Genomic DNA, 20,623 nt, shown 5'->3' with positions numbered 1-20,623 from the left:
ACCGTTGTCGGGTACGACAAGGTGGACTGTATAGTATATGATCATCATAAGCGCTTACTTTGAAGCTTACATTGTGTAAAAATGCTTATTACAAGATTAATGATTACCTAAATGATAAAAATGTCTGGTATTAAATGTGTTTCTCTAGTTATTAAATAACTTGTAATGTATACCCTTATTGATTTAAAAGATGTGTTGCTGTTGCAGTTTCTTGTCATTTCTTCTCCTCAGCCATAACACCTTGCGAAATGACGTAAATTCAAAAATGTTACATTGAATTCGAATGGTAAAAGCTCGAAAAAATGTCTTATGTGTAAATTCATTTAACAACTCATGTCGGTAAATTCTAAGACTTACACAATTCTTAAGATTTACTGTAGTTCAAGCTTTTACAGTAACATATGCAAGTCATTACAATCCATGGAATACCTACTACAAGACGTACACACTAAATCCATATTGGATAGTAGCTATAATACAACTACAATAATCGTTTACGAGAGTTAGCTAGCGCACACTAGGTATTATAATTTTATCTGGCGACGCGGTGGCTGGATCGATCCCGCAAATGGTATTTAGACGAAAGTACCTACACTATGATGATCCATTATGAGGAGCTGTGGTAGCCCAGTTGGTAGAACGCTTGCCTCTCACTTTGCGGTCGCAGATCCGAATCCAGCACAGGCCTAAACCAATGATTGTCGAATTTGTTTTCGAATTCATGTTTGGATCGTAAATGATTATCACGTGCTCAGCGGTGAAGGAAAACATCGTGAGGAAACCAACATTCCCGAGAAATGCATTTTCGGAGGTATGTGACCTAACCTGTATTGGGCTGGTGTTCCCTTCGCGGGTTGGAAGGTCAGACAGGCAGTCGCTTCTGTAAAAAACCGGACCTGTCAAATCTTCCCGTTAGGAAAGCGGACCCTGGGAAAAACGGAATGATGCTAGGGAGATGATGACGACCTACATACACTATGATGATCAAAATTCAATAAATAATAAAAAAATAATAATAATTGTCATAATTAATAATTAAAAAATAATAAAAATATATATATTTATAATTATTTTTTATTTTTGTAATTGTCATATATATTAGTCATAATACCGTAACCTTATATGTAAAATGTTTTAATATATGTGATGTGGTTGTACTTTATAAATAAATAAATAAATAAAATTCTGGGAATTCAATCAGAAATTCCGTTACAATTATATAAATGCCCGTAATCCTTAGAGAGGGGGGTGTTGCGAACTGCTCGCAGAACATTTTATCCATACGTGTATTTTCTAACCCCCCATTTGGCTAAAATGGGGGGTTTCAAGGTAGAAAGTAAAAAATTGGTATGCGAACTATTTGTGACTAACAAAAAATAGTGCGTCATATTATTTTTTGGACATCTGCCCCCAACCCCTTCAAAGAGGGGATGAAGTTTTATACGGGACTTTTCGCAGTTTTCAAGGTAGGAAGCTTAGAAAGCTTGGTACCCCACGTTAGAAAAGGGGAACCGTGTTCTTTTTTTTACAACGCTTTGAATTTTGAGTTTTGTTTTTATATACCTACGTCTTATGATCCATTTTGTATGTTGACGAAAGTAAAATAAAACTATCTTTCGAAAACTAAGTATTTATTTATCATTTATCGTAATACTGTTCATATCTCAGCTATCTCCGTAGCTCACAGTGGGCAAAGCAAATGTTAGAAGACAAGTCCCGAGATAGAGTATGTGACAAACTGTATAGTGACAGGTGATCAGATCGCCCGTATAGCGTCTGTCGGTTTTAACGACATGTCGGGGAAGATAAGCAGCTAAACGCGTTCTATTCTGACACTGGCTTCCAGTCCAGCATAGAAAGCACAACAGTTTCATATTGAATTACCGTCGACATTTAGATCGTAATCAACGAACGATTACGATCTAAGAGGCTAGTTTCCAACTAGTCAAATCAGTTACTTTTATTTTACGTATCTGCGCGCTACACTGCAGCTGTACAAATGTACCATATCCTTTGCCGAAGGTTGTCTGGAAGAGATCGCTCTTAGCGATAAGGCCGCCTTTGCCCACCTTAGAATAAGTTTATCCTGTAAATGTTTTGTGAATTTGTGTGCAATAAAGTGTTTTTATTATTATTATTATTATTACTTTTTATTAAACGTCATAACACAAAATTACTATGGAATTTGTATGAAGTACACTGTGACGTCATAGAAAAACGTGATAAAGCGTCGAACTTATTATTAAGTTTTTCTTGATTAAAATGTATAAATAAGTTAAACAGGAAAAAGAAAAAGTTTTTCGTTAGTTTTAGGTCTGTCTTTATTTAGTAATTAGATTTTCATAATTTATCTTGAACCTAGTACACGACCCAATTATGGACAGATGAAAAGTCCGCCGTATGCGTTGGCTCCAAGCCAAAATCTTTGCATCTTCACACAGACGCGTCTCGCATTTATAGTACTTTCATCGAATAGATTCTCACTTCAATATCAGCTTGGCAATCTATTTTTTTTTCTAAGATCAATTTAATAACCACTAACCGCAACGGTAACTTTAGATAACATTTTTAATAAGAACCGTTATCTTGAGCAATAATGTAATAAATCAGTTGCTCGAGTGAAAAATGCATAAACCTTTATCGCGTCAATACCAAGAGCGATAAATATAATAACTGGCATTTAATTACACGATAAAAATGCTGCTATGACACGAAGGCGAATTTAAAATTGGAAAATAAAATTGTAATGTCGAGAGTCGGACATTGCGGTGTCAGCATCCTGAACGATGGAGCAAGGTACCGCGAACTGGGTACCGCGGGATAGGCTAATAATAATAGAGTTATTACAATATGTGTAAGTGGTAGGGTTGGAAGAGGAAGGCCTATGGGCGTACATACCGCTATCCAGGACGTTTTAAAGAAGGGTCAGGTCTTTTTAAAAGATTAATGAATACTACCTAAATGATAAAATATATGGCATTAAATAGTTGGCCGGAAAATAACTTGGCCTGACACATACGTATGTATGTAACCTGGTTTAGGTGATCACTGTCGACTAAGCAAATTGTTTGTTTTAGGGGTTGGTCGAACTTGACATAGACTCGTCTTTCGCTCTTGACTCCGCCCGCGAGGATTACGGTTATCGCGAACTGCACGTTCTAACTTTCCGTCCCCTTACTACATTACGTTACTATTTATCGGTTTTCAACAATATTCCTCTATCCGTTTTCCTGTAGTAGTGCATCAACTTTTGTATGGAAAACGGATCACATTAAGCGTGAAAAGGTAACAGAGTTACTTTCGAATTTATAATATTAGCATGCATTACTAGCCCTAGAAGAAAAAAAAACTGAAATACCGAGTACCAGTTCATACACTCAATTATTTGTGTTTCTCGTGTATGTTGTTTTTATTGTGTTTTGATTGTAAGTTATGTGTTACTGCGTGTTTTATATTATATATTTGTTTTATATTTGTTACTGTGGTGTCCCTTTATAATAAACGTTTCTTTCTTTCTTTCTAAAGCCCGCTTTTATACAATATTACATCATCATCATATCGGTAGTTTCGTTACGTACAATAGATAACAAATAAAACTACTTGAAGAAATTCTTTAAAAAAAAAAGCGACTACGATGTCCTTTAGTGGAGCCAGAATTCACTTTGGATGAAAGCGTTCCGGTTCACTCAGAACGGATATTAAGACATACAGGCAAAGTTATTAGGGTCACCACATCGTTTGACCACTTACGACACACCCTTCGCTAGTTTTCGTCTTCGTCATTGATTTTACACCATTTTGTGGAAAGTAAGAACTCAGTCGGTTCGCCGTTCTATACGTATATATTTTCTTATGCATTGTCATAAAACAAATCTATTGTTACATGTCCTTTTTTAACTAAAAATTTTGTTGTATTTTCATCTTGATCTCAATATCTTTTAAGATTGTTCTAATTGTTTTAGATTCTAAGATTTGTTATGTCCTATTTTTCTTAATATATTTTTAACTGTATTATTCTACTAGTAAGTTAAGTTTCCACCGGACTTGATGTATAATTTTATCAATTTTAAGCGAAAATTGTATCTCATTGAACCACTGCGATACAGGGTGCTCCCTAGTGCAGGGCTCGCTGTTAACTGTTTAAATTGTACCTTGTTTGAGTAATAAAGAATTTTATTATTATTATTCTATGTCATTTCCATATCTCAGGACTATGGAGTCCCGGACTTTTGGAAGGCGTGCGTATTATTATTATAATTCCAATGTAGATAAGTCGAAACAATCAACTTTCTATTACGATAATGACCAGGGTCATTATTATATATTTTGATAAGAAAAAAAACATAAGTAGGTAATTACGGTTAAAAACTTACAAGTACTAGAGGAATTAACATTATAGTAACCCTGATAGGATGATAAGGTTGGTCAACCAGCTCACTCGTGTGGGTTCTGAAACACTCGTCCAGGGAAACCTGGATAACTGAGATTTCAAGGGAGCACCAAGTTTATCTCATTTATAGAGTTCATTTCACATAATTTAATTATACATACATTAATAAACCCTGCCACTAAAATACTAAAATCATAACCTCTTTTTTGCTCTGCTATGGTTGGCTAAATAATAACTTATCGTGTGTATAATCTTGATCAATAAAACCCAATATAATAATATAATTCTTTCCATTATACGTGTAATTAGAAGATATATGAAATAGATTAGGTACGCAATGTGATTGGTCGACATATATTAGAGTCGTAAAAGCGTTTAATCACGAAATTACGTTTACGTATAAACGTAGACGTAAAAAAAAGTTATCCCACCGTAAATAGAAACGTGAAAGATGCTGTATTCAAATACGAAAATAAAAATGCATATTGGAAGAGACATAATAAACATCCCATGTTATTACCTTAGAGGATTCGATCAGTTTGCGTTTATAGGGCAAAAATACGTTTTTCCGCCAAAACAGGTATCGTGTTGCTGTTTGTAAAAACCTCTTGTAATGGGCAAAATTCTTATTAGATCCCGTAAAGTTATAACTAAGACGTTCCTTTTGTAAGGAAACTCGGTAACTGTGTGGCTGTAAACAGCGAAGTAGGTAATTTGATTTGCGTCTCGGCGGGAATAAAATGGAATCAAAGGATGGCGCGATACACCACGAAACTTATCTAACGTACTTGCCTGTTTAAAATGTGTTCTGAGCAAAGAATTCTTCTATTTCTGTAGCTACTTTTATAGTTTAAAATCGGACGAACGGTCGTCACGGATCAGGCTAATAATTTAACCTATAATACAGTCGATTTCGTCAAACATTGTTGGCTTGCACAACCTTCCAAGTGTAGTTATTTGCTAACTAAGACATGTCGAAAGAAACGCGCTCATTTTTAAAACACCCGACATTCTTGTCCTGTTCGATCCATGTAACTTGTAATAGAGATAAAAAAAATCTTGGAGCTTTCGTAGAAATCGAATGCCGCAGAACGTCGTGTCCTGTATGTTGTTAGACGCACTGCAGGCGATAGGTTGCGACACATTTATCGTAAGACATTCCTACAAAGATGCTGCATGTTTTATTATTATTGGTGACTCTGGCGTGAATATGAAAACATAGCTTGTAAGCTATGTTTTAGACTGATTCATGTCCCTGTTTCCCTGTAGGGAATAACTTAGGAAAAGACTGCATGTGACTGCCTAATGATCCCGAGAGACAGATAAAGTAGGCTTAAGTACTTGATAAACGAAGTTAAGTATCCTATTCAAGACTTCAATCATGCAGAGTTCGTGAAAAGAACCTTTAGAAACGGACTGTAATATTGCAAATCGTCTTAACAATGGCGCCTTAACATCGCTTCAAATGTCGGCCTTACATCGTTAGCAGGTCATCGGCTCCGCAACTGGAGATCATTTTGTGCGCATTGAACAATTACGTACTTAGACATACGTTATGAAGGTTGCAATCGATGCTTTGAGTATCAACAAATAGAAACGCGTGTGAACAAGGAAGTTAGCCGTTCTCATATCCGTGGAGGGAGATAGATAACTCACACTTCCTGAGGTCTGGGCAACGAAATGTATATGACGAACGGAAAACAGTTGCATTATCTATAATGGGCAATAATATTTCAAACAACTGCGGGTTTTTTCTTTGTAATAAGCCACTCCTTTTTGAACTTGGCACATTAGGAGATATCTTAGACATCTGTGACTATGGACATCATGGTAACCTACACATACATTGTCGCTATTGAGGCTCAAGTCCAAACTCAAGGTTTGTGAGAGAGCTAATCGATATTACGTGTAAAAAGCGTAGCTCGGGTTAGTTAGGAACACTGCTCGGTTCTAACTTCTTAGACTGGCAGGCTGAATTGGGTAATACGTACTAAATACTTTCGTCGGGCTGAAATGGGACTGGACTGGACGAGTATGCATGCAATTGTCACTTTGTGGGAATCGCAGGACAGACTAATGTAGTCTACTGTAGGCAGACGTATTTTTTTTCGCGATTCCGCGAACTTTAGGTATTCATGGCAAAACTAGCGAAGATGGCGGGATGTAACCTATTCATTCTTCAATCGAATTGAATATTAGGTCAAAAATTAAAACCAAAAATAGCAATAACTTATTATTTACAAACTCTAGATAATAATAGTTTGGCAGAACAGACAATCCTTTGTGATGTGTCAGATAATGTAAAGTAGCACAGAGGTCCTTTGACAATTAAACTTTATTTTGCCCTAGTAAACAAGTGAGTAGTTCAACTTGATAAATTATGGAATGGCTCATTATCTCTGCCCACACGCGCCTACAAGCCCGTGGGAGCCTCGCTTCCTGCACTATAAATTGCTATATTATGATTTAAAATGCCTTTTTTTATAAATTGCCTAGTTTTTGGTAACATAAATTATATATTTAACACATACTCGTAAAAGACATCTTTCAGGAGTGATGATTAGATTGATGCCTAATTTAGGCAGAATGCCATCAGTTTAAGGATAATAATACATATATGATGTCTACTTACACTTTCCTACTATTATATTGGGTATCTATGCTATGCCCCTTTTTATGTTTACTAGAAATTCAGCCTTCACTTTTAAACAATAATAAGTAGGTGTATTTAATCCTAAACATGAGAACATGTATTGAAAGACATTGAAAGTAGAATCAATGGGCAATTGGTAAGGAAAAACATCAGAAAGATAAACAATAACACAGTTTCTTTATTGTTCAAAAACAAAAGAATTTTCACACATAATGATTAGGTATAATAATTATAGTTATTGTAGATGATGTTTGATGGATAACATGCATTTTTAGATGGAATTTTTAGTGAATAATCTCATAGGTAAAAGAAAAAAGAACTCTTAGGGTTCGAACTAATAGGTTTCTTTCTAACAAGGTGAACCATTATAGGGGTGATGGAGTGATCTCCAGTCATACATAAGGGTCAATACCTATTCATTTTAGGGCTTCATATCAAAAGTTATTTTTTAATAAAATTTAATACACGAAACTGTAGTTCACAATGTTTAACATAGTATTATTAGATCTCTTCTCTTTCGTACTAAGCTGTATATATACTTTTAATGGAATAGAGACATATTATCTCTCTTCTCTTTTGAACTAGGCGATGTATTATATATCTCTGTCCTGCTGTCATTAGAATCGTACTGATGTTAAGTAGGGTATAGGACAGAAGCAGATTACACCACAAATATTATGTTTCATGTAATGTTATTAATTATTGTTGTGTTTGACTGATAAAATGTTGCCACTGCATTTGATAACACATTCAGTAGGCAGTTTGTATGGTGATAATAACCAACCATAACCGCTATTTATCTCTGAAATTTTGTAACATACGACTACCATGATTTGTCATGGACAGTGAAGATGATAATTATTGATTTCTTTTTTCTTTATTTTTTTTATAGTTATGCTTTTTAAACTGTAAGAATTTAAGGTTGATTGAGAGGTCTGCGTTCAATAATGGGATGTGTTTGGGCCATTTATGTTTGAAGATATTATTTTTGTTGTAAAATTGGAAAACAACAAAAGAAACCTCATTTTTTCTTTGAAACAGCAATTACTAAAGTTTTTATTTTGAATTACTATATTCATCAAGAATTCTTTAACAACAATAACCATTATAATAACGAACTTGCTGGGAATTTCAGATAAAAATGCACTACTTACTTACAAGTTCATAATCTTATAACATATGAAACGGTCATGTGCTGCTGATAACCTATTCTTAGAAGTTTCATATTAAATTAAAATCTAAATACTTGATTCCATAGACAATGATTTTTCGAATTGGATTTGTGTTTTAGTTCTTCAAAAGTTCTGTTATACATTAGATTATCATACTTTTATTTATTATAAATAAACTTATCAATTTGGTACACCAGAAGAAAAACATTTTTATTTTACTGCTGTCAAAAGATTTTATGTTTTAATATGATTGTGATAGTGGGATAAATGGACTGGGGAGCGGGCTGAAGCTGGAGTGGGCTGGAACTGGGACGGAATAGGACGATGGGTGGAGATCAGTGATCTGAAAACAGACATACAACTTGCTTTTGTCAGTTACAGGCATAATGCAATATTATATTACACTTATAATTACCACTACAATATTTGAATGTTCCTGGAATGCCTACACAATGCTGAAACAACATTGACTGTTGTATGTGTAATTTGCAGTTATTATTATACTTTACTATACTTTACTTTCAAGAAGATACACATGTCTTTGAACAGTCAGCAACTGTGAAGAATCTTATCTTATAGTAAACTTTCAAATATTTATTGTTAGGTACTCACGTTGCAGGCGATGTGTTTAGTCCTCGTTTCCGTTAAAATCCAACCGAGTGAGCCTCAAAAAGCCACACAACACAATACTGCTCATAAAAACCTAACTGCCGTTACGAAATCACAATTATTTATATAAAAAAAACTACATCGAAACAAACACGCAAACACAGTCACTCGTTTTAGACAAAGACCCGGCTAGCTGATTTTGCCCGAATATTCTGCTTAATGTCACCACACTGTAAACAATTGTTTTTGTTAGAAATTTATAAAAATCATCAGTAAATCACGGGAAAGTCAGCCAAAACAACAGCACTTTTTGAGTTTGATTTGACACTTGACATACAGTAGATAACCTTATAAGCAACGGAATAGTGAAAGTTCTTCGAATTTCAATAAAAATACGCAGCTTTCTATGGATAAACCACGAATATGATAATTGGAAATTATTCGTGATTTAGTTACAAAAATCATACGATGTATTTTTCGCTTGGCCCGGGGAAAGCAACTGCCAGCGAGCGAGCGAGACGCGTCGCGGCACGGGCACTTTACACGACAGAGACAAACTGACTGTCTGACTGCGAAAAGAATTAGCGATGGGCGTTATTAACCATAACTGGTTATATATGCAGTTACGAGCTCGAACAGTGATCACTCGTTTTCCACTACAACAAAAACTAGTGATATTCATAACGCCATTTAAACGATCGAAATAGGCATCAGTCTTCAATAACTCTTTTAATCACAACGCCATAAAGTTAAATCGAATTCACTCTTATGTTTAAGGCATAGCGTCGATGTTTGGCTACTTTCACTACTCACGCAAAATCACTGGTTTTACAATATTCGTAATGACAAGATGAAAACGACGTTTTACATTGACCACCTTACACATAGCTTTGACAACGTAAAGGAGTAAAACGAGTAATGTAAAACGCGCCTAAAAAAAAAAAAAAGGATCGCAACAAAATCGATCCTTTCTTTCGTGTATTAAATGAAACACGAGCGTAAGTGTGAATGAAACAAGTATATGTTTTACTGATACACGATACGTGTGCGTGAAGAAGAATTAAGTTATACTGCTACCTAACCAAACGATTTTACGTTACAATTATCACGTTTGCTTCAGAACGTTGTGAAAATAACTACACTTCTCATCAAAAAAATCGAAACACTTCCGTTTTCATTGTTTCTGTCCGAATTTAACACAAAAAAGAATTCATACGATGAAAAAAAATACATAAATGTATAGCTGGCAGTTTGGCCATTACAGTAATAAGCGAAAATTCTAAATTCAAAATTAGAATTTCATTTGTTTATCTTATAAACGAAATGAATCACTGTTTTGAGACAAATGTGTGTTTAGGGTTGGAGTACATTTAGCGTTTAAAAACTAAAAATTGGCGCCTATCCTTAAACTTTTTGTTTTTTATTTCAATACTGTGACTTTGGGACGTCTGAAAAAAGGTTTTTTTTTCTAAAACGTATGGATACTTCGCCCACAGAAGCCGCCCAAGTTGTGGCATTGCTGGATTCTGGCCTTAGTCAGCGTGTTGTGGCTGCAAGACTGCATCTAAGCCTGTCATCTGTTCATAGAGTCTATAAACGTTATCGGGAGACTGGTTTGTTCACGCGCCGTTCAGGATCTGGCAGGAATCGGGTCACTTCTGAGCGAGATGATCGATTTATTGTAACAACTTCTTTAAGAAATCGACGCCTTAACGCTTTTCAACTGCAGCAGCGGCTTCGTGTTGTACGAAGGGTGGCTGTAAGTGACTCTACAATTAGAAGAAGGTTGAAGGATCGTGGACTGGTACCGCATAAGCCAGCAAATGGGCCGAAATTAACTGCAGACCATCGAAGAGCGCGCCTTAACTTTGCACGTGAGCACCTAAATTGGTCATACCTACAGAACCGCCACCATAGCTGACCTTTTCTTCAATGCAGCATTGTGCATAGCGTTCTCCGTCTCTTCTGTAGACCTTGTTCCTTCCGTCGTTACCATACAGCATAATTTTACACTCATCAGAAAAGAGAACTTTGCTCCACTGTAGGTATGACCAATTTAGGTGCTCACGTGCAAAGTTAAGGCGCGCTCTTCGATGGTCTGCAGTTAATTTCGGCCCATTTGCTGGCTTATGCGGTACCAGTCCACGATCCTTCAACCTTCTTCTAATTGTAGAGTCACTTACAGCCACCCTTCGTACAACACGAAGCCGCTGCTGCAGTTGAAAAGCGTTAAGGCGTCGATTTCTTAAAGAAGTTGTTACAATAAATCGATCATCTCGCTCAGAAGTGACCCGATTCCTGCCGAAACTGAACGGCGCGTGAACAAACCAGTCTCCCGATAACGTTTATAGACTCTATGAACAGATGACAGGCTTAGATGCAGTCTTGCAGCCACAACACGCTGACTAAGGCCAGAATCCAGCAATGCCACAACTTGGGCGGCTTCTGTGGGCGAAGTATCCATACGTTTTAGAAAAAAAACCTTTTTTCAGACGTCCCAAAGTCACAGTATTGAAATAAAAAACAAAAAGTTTAAGGATAGGCGCCAATTTTTAGTTTTTAAACGCTAAATGTACTCCAACCCTAAACACACATTTGTCTCAAAACAGTGATTCATTTCGTTTATAAGATAAACAAATGAAATTCTAATTTTGAATTTAGAATTTTCGCTTATTACTGTAATGGCCAAACTGCCAGCTATACATTTATGTATTTTTTTTCATCGTATGAATTCTTTTTTGTGTTAAATTCGGACAGAAACAATGAAAACGGAAGTGTTTCGATTTTTTTGATGAGAAGTGTAGTTATAAAAATCACTAGTTAAGAAACTAGTTATTGGAAATCACATAACGCTTACGTTACGTTATCTCAAAAACCGATAACGACCCATCGCTAAAAAGAATGGTGAGTGAACGAATAAACTGATGTGAACGAACTTGGAACGAACGAATGACAACTGACAAGTGACAAAGAGAAACGGGGTACATTCGTTTCGCGATGAGAGTTACGATGGACTGCGTTAGGAGAAGAGAAGGATTGCACACGAGTTCTGAGTTTGTCTCAAAATTTTTGTGTTAATTGTGTATTATTCTCCCCTTTGTATTGTTTAATCGTATTTGTTCTGTCCATTGGTGTTGGGTAAGTGTTTTGTGCTTATTTAATGCCAGGTATCGTCGACGATGTCGTCGATTCCACCTAAACCACCGGACCCATGTGCTCGCGTGCAGGATAGTGACTGTTCTGGCCAGGAAGTAGAGATGGCTGATATGCCGCCCCCAAGCCGTAAACGCCGAGACGATTTAGATACTAATATTGATATCCCCAAAAAAACTAAAAATTCCCCATCTGACTCACTGCAAAACATTTGGGTTCATGAAAACTTCGCCGACTCGAAAAAATACACTGATAATGACGACGGTCCCTTCATTGTCCATGTATCTCGCCAGGAAACTCACCCCAAAGCAGGTACCACCATTAGCCCAATCCAATTTGGCAAGTTATTAACTCATGCAAAAGTTACTGATGTTGCACGAAATGGAGTTAAGTTGGCGGGTCGCAACCGCATTTCCATTGAGTTCTTGTCCCCAGAGGCGGCAAATAACTTCCTAACAAACCCCTTGTTAGAGTCAAGTAGATTCTCTGCCATTATACCTACTTATAATATCACAAGGATGGGAATCATCCGTGGTGTTCCAACAGACTGGAGTTTATCTGAGTTTGTGGACAACGTTGAACTCCCAGATGGCTGTGGCCACATTTGTAAAGTCCGTAGACTAAACCGGAAAGTCTCAAAAGATGGTGTTAATGAATGGATCCCTACAGGCACTGTTGTTGTTACATTTACGGGTCAAACACTCCCCCAAAAAATTTTCTGTTTTTATACTTCACTTCCAGTGGAAGTTTACGAGCTACCCACCATTCAATGCCACAATTGTTGTCGATTTGGACACATTGCCAATGCCTGTCGCTCCAATAAACCTAGGTGCTTCCGATGCGCCCAACCTCACGCTGGGAACAACTGTTCCGTTCCAGAGGCAAATGCTACTTGTTTACTTTGTTTAGGTAGACACTTTGCCACAAGTAAATCTTGCCCAGAGCTTGGCCGTCAAAAAGTAATTAAAATTACTATGGCTCAAGAGAACATCTCCTTTCCAGAGGCCTCAGCTAAGGTGCCACCGGTTCGCCGTGCGTATGCTGACGTGGCAAAAACTTTGTTTGCCCCAGTAGCTCCTCCACAATCCCCTCCATCTCCCCATAGATTTATATCATACTCACAGCCTCACAGCCAATCAAGTTATCGGAAAACAGTTTTTACTCCGGTAGTGCGCCCAAGAGCTCCCTCGAGTCCGGGATATGACCGTGTAGCCCATCAGGCCTTAATTTCAGATAGAGATCCACCAGCCCCTAATAATGGGGTTTGTTTAAATAACTCTCCTACTCCGAGAGGAGATAATCTGTTGGACCTTTTAGTGTCAATGCTCGTCAATATATTGAATAGATATAGTGATTTTTCACCACCGTCCCACGTTGCCAATTTGTTAGGAGACTTGTCAAACGTTATTAACAAAATTCAAAATTATTCAGTGGAACGCTCAGAGTCTACGTCCTAAGAAACATGAAGCCTTACTCATGATTAATTCTCACGATCCAGGAGTCTTTGCTATCTCGGAGACTTGGTTTATACCGGGATCCTATTTTAGGCTACCGGGCTTCTCCTGTCTCCGGGATGACAGAGCTGATGGATATGCTGGTGTTGCATTGTTTATTAAGTCTACATTTACGTACTCCCGTATTCCTCTTCCAACTATAACAGGTATCAATGCCATTGCTGCCAAAATCCAAAATGTAACCATTATTTGCATCTATATCCCTAATCCCAGCGTAATTTCAATTTCGGACATTGAGTCAATTTTCTCCCACGTCTCTGGACCTGTTATTATTGTAGGGGATTTTAACATGTCACATTTAATATGGGGTGGTCCTGATTATGACTCCATCGGCTGTGATCTGGTCGACTTGATGGACTCCAGGAATCTTTGCCTCCTTAACGATGGCTCTCCAACGAGATATACTGCTCCGGACCGCAGAGTCAGCGCTGTTGACCTATCTATGTGCTCACCGGATATTAGATCTATGATCTCTTGGCAAATCCTACAAGAGAAATTTGGAAGCGATCACTACGTTATCGTTATTTCGTTTGACCAACCATCCCCTTCCCTCAGGTCTTTCGAACCCTTATTAAAATATCGTCTGTCTCGCGCAAATTGGGATAATTATTCTATTGAGGCTGATGCCAATTCTCATTTTGTCCCTCTCATCAACAATTCCAACGTTGAGGAAGGCTATAACCTTTTTGTTGAAGGCATTTGTAAAGCTGCAAATAATAACATCCCAATTAAAAAGTCTAAGATTGGTAGTAAAGTGTCTCCCCCTTGGTGGGATGCTCATTGTTCTGATATGTACAAACGCCGTAAAGAGGCAGAAATTAACTACTGCCTTACGATGACCATAGAGAACTATCTGCTTTTAAAAAAAATTTCAGCAACTGCCAAACGTTATTTCAAAAAAAAGAAACGGTCCTCATGGGTCCGATTCTGCCAGTCTCTTTCCCCCCGGACTCCTCCCTCCTTGTTATGGAGATCCATAAAACGTTTTAGGGGTTCTTTTTCTGGTCGTAGTTGCGACTCGAATGATTATTCAAAATGGATACATGAATTCACAAACAACCTGGCTCCTTTCTCGGCTGCTAACCGTGACTGCTTATCTTCGCCATACCCTTCTGCTTTTCCTCATCACTCACTCAATGATCCATTTTCTATGGTAGAGCTCCTATCATCCCTTCAATCCCTTAGGGACTCATCGCCTGGTATAGATGGTATCCCATATTCCTTTCTTAAAAAATCTGGCCAATTTACAAAATCTTTATTCCTTTCAATAGTTAACAAATTTTTTGAAACAGCTTTTGTTCCAGAGTCTTGGAAAAACCAGATAATTATCCCAATTTTAAAACCAGGGAAAAACCCTTCGAAATGTTCTTCCTACAGACCTATTGCTCTTTCGTCAACCCTTTGCAAGACCATGGAACATATGTTAAAAAGAAGGTTGGAGTGGTTTGTTGAAAGTAAGAATATTTTAGCTAAAACTCAGTATGGGTTCCGTAAAGGTTTGAGCACCACTGATAGTATAGCTATTCTAACCACAGACATTAGAATTGCCCTCTCCAACAACCAGTTCTTAGTGGGAGTATTCCTCGATATCTCCGCTGCCTATGACAATGTCCTGCTTCCGGTTCTCAGGCAGAAACTGCTCAATCTGAGTATCCCTGTGAGGTTAGCATATTTCGTATGTAACTTGTTGATGGAGAGATCAATACAGGTTCGCGTCCAAGGTTCCCTTCTGGAACCAAGGCGTGTATGGAGAGGTTTACCGCAGGGTTCTGTTCTTAGTCCCCTGCTTTACAGCCTTTATACTTACGACCTAGAACTATGTGTTAATTCTTTTTGCAGTGTCCTCCAGTATGCTGACGATCTAGTCTTATATGTTTCGTCTGACTCGTTAGAAGAGGCAACTACCAAACTTAACCAAGCTCTCTTATACCTCGAAGATTGGCTGTCAGATCATGGCCTGTCCCTGTCCGTAGGGAAGAGTTCCGCGGTTGTATTTACTAGAAAAAGATCTTTCCCGGACGTTGACATATCCTTTGCGGGCGAACAAATTCCTGTCCGCCAAGGTGTAAAATTTTTGGGGATATATTTGGACAAAACTATGTCAGGCAAAGACCATCTAAATTATATCGTAGACAAATGCGAAAAAAACATTAATATATTACGCTCCCTATCAGGTGTATGGTGGGGTTCTCACCCCTACTCTCAAAAACTAGTCTATAATGCTATTGTCCGTTCAATTTTTGATTATGGGTCTCTTGTTTTGGAGCCTTGCAATAAAACCGCGTTAAGAACTTTAGATAAAGTCCAATATCAGTGCCTGAGGATTATTCTGGGTGCAATGAAAAGTTCTCCCACAAATGCCCTTCAAGTAGAAGCCTTAGATCCCCCTCTAGACACTCGTAGATCTTATCTCGCTGACAGATATTTTTCTAAAATTATTCAGTATAACAATCACCCTTTATTACCAAAGCTAGAACTTCTCTCATCTATTATCCCACGCAACCATTATTGGTCCAATAAAGAACATCCATGTCTTATTAAGAGTCTCCAAAAATTTAAGGCCCTTGAGTATAAATGCTTTCAAACAAATATAAACCCTCTTTTCTTGACTTCATTTGATTCTCTCCTTTTTAAACCGAATATCATGCTCAGTTTTGGAATATTAAAGGACTCACCTGGTGCAAATGCTATCTTTGATGACAAAATTAATAGTGCATATAATGATTGGTTGCATCTTTATACAGACGCTTCAAAGGCAGATGATGGACGGGTTGGTGCCGCTGTCTGGGCACCAAAGTACTCAACCCTTTTAAGTTTCAAATGTCCTCCAATATGTACCGTGTTCACAGGCGAAGCTGTTGCTCTATTAGAAGCTGTTAAATTTATACGTGCCCATAACTTCCAAAAAACTATTATCTTTTCAGATTCTTTGAGCTGCCTTTATGCAATCGACTCAAACCAATTTACCTCCATTTCTAAATCACCTTTAATCTTACAAGTTAGAGAAATCTTATATGATTGCCACATTAATAACATTGAAGTAGTCATTGCCTGGATACCAAGCCATACGGGAATCAGAGGTAATGAAGTAGTTGATTCATTTGCTAGGGAAGCAATAACGTCCGGATGTGCCGATCATTATCAGTTTTACGCGCTTGATCTCGCGTGTATGGCGAAAGTAGACTTAAATAAAGCTTGGCAAAAAAGTTGGGATCGTTCCAAGCAAGTAAAGGGGCGGTACTATGGAGATATCCAACCTGAAATTCCCTCAAAACCATGGTTTTTCCGTTATCGCTCGGCGGACAAACAAACCACATCGGTTATATGCCGGCTCCGTATCGGCCACGCGTGCACCCCACTAAATTTATTTAAACTGAAGATACGAAATTCTCCCATGTGTGACTGCGGAACTGAAGAAGGCTCCACAGATCACATTTTCTTCAACTGCCCCTTACAACCTATCTCTTTGTATGATATCCTGCCATCGAAAATTCCCAGGCCCATCAATATGAAATCCCTGCTTTTATACATTAACACGCCTTTCATTAGACTATTTTGTAAATATATTCATAGATGTGATATTAAATTATAATTATCTGTTATACTGACCAATTATTAAATTACTGTTATTAAGTGTGCATTTGTGACGTTTTGTTTTGTCTGTCTGTGTGCTTAATACCGTGTTTTCCTATTTCAGGTAATACAATACTTATCCCTGGAATTGACTTTGGATAAATTTATCAGACATTCTCTATGGACAAGTGTCTTTTCTATACTTGACTCTGGCAGTAATGGTTGTCTTCTATACGACGACCGGTTGCCATTAACCATAAAGTTGAAGTTGAAGTTGAAGTTGAGAGTTACGATTCGTATCATTTGCAGAGTTAAATCGAATTGGCGGCGGGCGCCGGTTATTTGTAGGAATTTCGACTATATTATCTTCTACTACAACCGACTTTCTATAATATATCTACTTCGACCAAATGTAAAATAGATAATTATGGTTACATACATTATATTATACAGTCAAGGTCATAAAGTCCAATGGGATAAGCAGAGCTCCAAATCATCAATAAGATTACTCGCAGCAACTCCTGATTATTTTTTAACTTTTAAAGACGTATTCTAAAGTGCGTTGGTCTAACAGAAAGTTCTATGAGGTGTGGGTACTTAGTTCATCTTGCGATGGATGTACCTCTGACTCTGACTATCCCATTGGGATATAGTCGTGAACTTATGATATCTTATGTTCTAGCGTTGATGTCTAGTAAAATGAAAATTACTAAGTCTATTTTAGGTTTTTAAAAAACTTTAGGCAGCATATTCATTAATTTTACATCAAACTTTGTAACTCTTAATCTATCAGTGGAGATATACAGGGTGACTTTTTTTTCCACTGTAGGTACACAAAAAAAAACCTACAAGTAAGTATCATTTCTTATCTTATCAAGCCTAAAGTGTCTCACTGCTGGGCAAAGGCCTCCCTCCGCCTGTGGGCTACGATCACCACAGAATGGTCTCCGAATAGAGACAGACGCAGGCGCGGCAGACCGAGGCGGAGATGGCGCGACGACTTGGATGCTTTCCTGGTTCTGGAAGGCTGGAGGAAGAACTGGAGAGAGAGTCCTGGAAGTTTCATTTACCGATTCAATTTCTTTAAAAAAAATACGACAGTAATTTTTCTATTTAATAACCTTACCTCCCATGCATAACTCGTGTTAAGTATATGTCATAATAATTATGACAGCTAGAGGTGTGAAATGGAGGCAATCTGTTCCACAAAGTAAAGGGTAAACGACACTATAACTGTCATAATAACGGTACAAATAATAACACACAATATCTGTCCATCAGACGGAAATATGAAAATATCATCATTACGATTGCCATTTATAGAAGTAATGGGTACTGACTGTGTTATCATACCATGCTGAACTAAGTACTTACATACATACATAAACTCACGCCTATTTCCACCGGCGCGCTTGTGTCAATCCTGCCTGACATGACTTCTGTATTTACGAGTATGTCTACCATTTGTACCTACCTATGTATGTTGCATGTATCGCACAGTAGGTACGTTGTCTATGTTTAGATTGAGCTCATTATAGACTCAATAAATAGGTCGATCGAAACAAACAATGTCTGTCTGTATGTTGCAAGTTTGTGACATTTATATTCATACATACACACATACATACATACATAAACTCACGCCTATTTCCCACCGGGGTAAGCAGAGACTATAGAATTCCATTTGCTTCGATCCTGACACACTACATACTCACACACACATAGGTAAACACATTTATATTCATATAGGTGGGTCGTTCTTCTTTTTTATCGACAATAAAAAGACATTTTCCCAATTAATCGGACTTAACATCTTTAAAATTATAACGGCAATAAATATTTTAAAACATCATATAAAGATCTGTCCGTAAAGGACTATTTAGTGGTTCTCTTTATCTTGGTAACATACTTTTCTTTGCAGGCGCATTCCATAAAATATTGTGACAGAGTGGCCCTTTTCATCGGAGACAGCATTTCAATATACCACTCTGTCACAAAATTTTGTGAAAAACAATGAAGCTACGTTAATAACTAATTGAGGAACCGATTAGTATTTTGCTTGTATTTTGAGTATAATAAGATAACTATATTTTTGGACAATGGAAACATGAAATAAAATTCTAAAACATAACTTATTAAAAGCAGTACGTAAGACAGATCATTGTCGATAAAAAAGAAGAACGACCCAGGTACATATACCTCTATCCATAAACCACGTTCGTTTACAATCCTCACAGGCTGGGTAACAACAAATTATTTGAAACAGTAATGTTATTTTTGTGACTTATTTGTAGATTTGCCGCAGATGGCATTAACTACTTGGCCGGACAAATTGAGCGCTGAACGCTCTCACCCGGTACAACGTTTAAAACAACAGGCCTGAGGGTGCCCAGTTGGGCGCGAACCTCCGCTCAGGGCGTCGTCTGAGAGGAAAAATATTTGAAAGAATTAATCGACCCTAGTGGGTCGATAGCGGTAAGCGCTGATTGAGGGAAGTCGTTGACCACGCCGGCGGGGTCGGTATCAGGGTCTTGAAGTGTTTGGTGTCGCGAGCTGATTGGCCGCCTCTATGGCTAGAGTAATCGGGTCGTCGGGATCGTATATTACGTTCTTCGGACGCCGATACTTTTCAGTGAAACTAGACATTACTATGTCTAGCGTCTCATCTCTCATGTAAATCGTATTAATTTGGATCCGGCTTATGTAGGCATTACATGCACTGCAGCCCACGGGGCTCAGCAACCGTGCCGCGAATGAGGTTACGAAATCGATTTACGGTGAGGGATTTTTCGTCCATAGCGTGGGTTGTAAGTTCAATGAACGACCTCACCAGCGCCCTACCGAGTGTTGTTTTTATTAACTGGCCCAGTTAGGTGTCTATATGCTTCCCGACACATTAGAGCAATGACTGCCATCAAAGCTATACGAAGGCCAAAGTATAATATATATATATAATATACATAATATTATACATCCATCTTATATACTAGCCGTTCAGAAAGTGCCTGATAAGATTTTCATAGCAACATGTTTTTCCGATTGAGTGTTTTTGCTAACAGGAATGTGTAAGGAGACATAGTTTTATTTTAACATCACATTCCAACCAGATAAACAGTTATTATATAAAAAAGTCATTCATTAGATAAAAAAAATACCTACTTTCTCATTTTCATTGAAAAAAAATTGAACTAGTTCTCTTTTTAACATAACATAAGCTCACCACTATATCCCTATAGGGGTAGTCAGAGGTACATCCTTCACAAGATGAGAAAGACTAAGTACCCACGCCTCACTGAGCTTTCTATTAGTTAGGTCAAATACTCTTTATGTCTGTTCTCTTTGTCTATTTCAAAATACCTCGTCCCGGCTTGACATGAGCTGCGAGTTTGAATGCAATTCGAATAAAAAAACCATTCTAATTTTATCTTTGTAGTGATCTTCTTGTCGTTTCGATGGCATTCAGGCTTAGGGACGGTACTGAAAAGTATCGGCGTCCAAAGGATGTAAGATACGATCCCGACGACCCGATTACTCTAGCCATAGAGGCAGCCAATCAGCT

The 20,623-nt window shown here is 37.7% G+C and overlaps 1 protein-coding gene across 1 annotated transcript in view; it reads right to left on the bottom strand.

Annotated features, from left to right (window-relative positions):
- LOC126374331 (probable beta-hexosaminidase fdl) overlaps window positions 1-9,376 on the bottom strand; it is a 134,233-nt gene extending 124,857 nt beyond the window's left edge. The window contains exon 1 of the mRNA XM_050020903.1: window positions 8,828-9,376. The gene's annotated coding sequence lies outside the window, so the exon portion shown is untranslated. The remainder of the gene's footprint in view (window positions 1-8,827) is intronic.
- Window positions 9,377-20,623: the final 11,247 nt, after the last annotated feature.

Source organism: Pectinophora gossypiella, chromosome 17 (genome assembly GCF_024362695.1).
Source record: "Pectinophora gossypiella chromosome 17, ilPecGoss1.1, whole genome shotgun sequence".
NCBI lineage: Eukaryota > Metazoa > Arthropoda > Insecta > Lepidoptera > Gelechiidae > Pectinophora > Pectinophora gossypiella.
The sequence above is the reverse complement of the archived record's forward strand: the minus strand, read 5'-3'. Positions and strand labels throughout refer to the sequence as shown.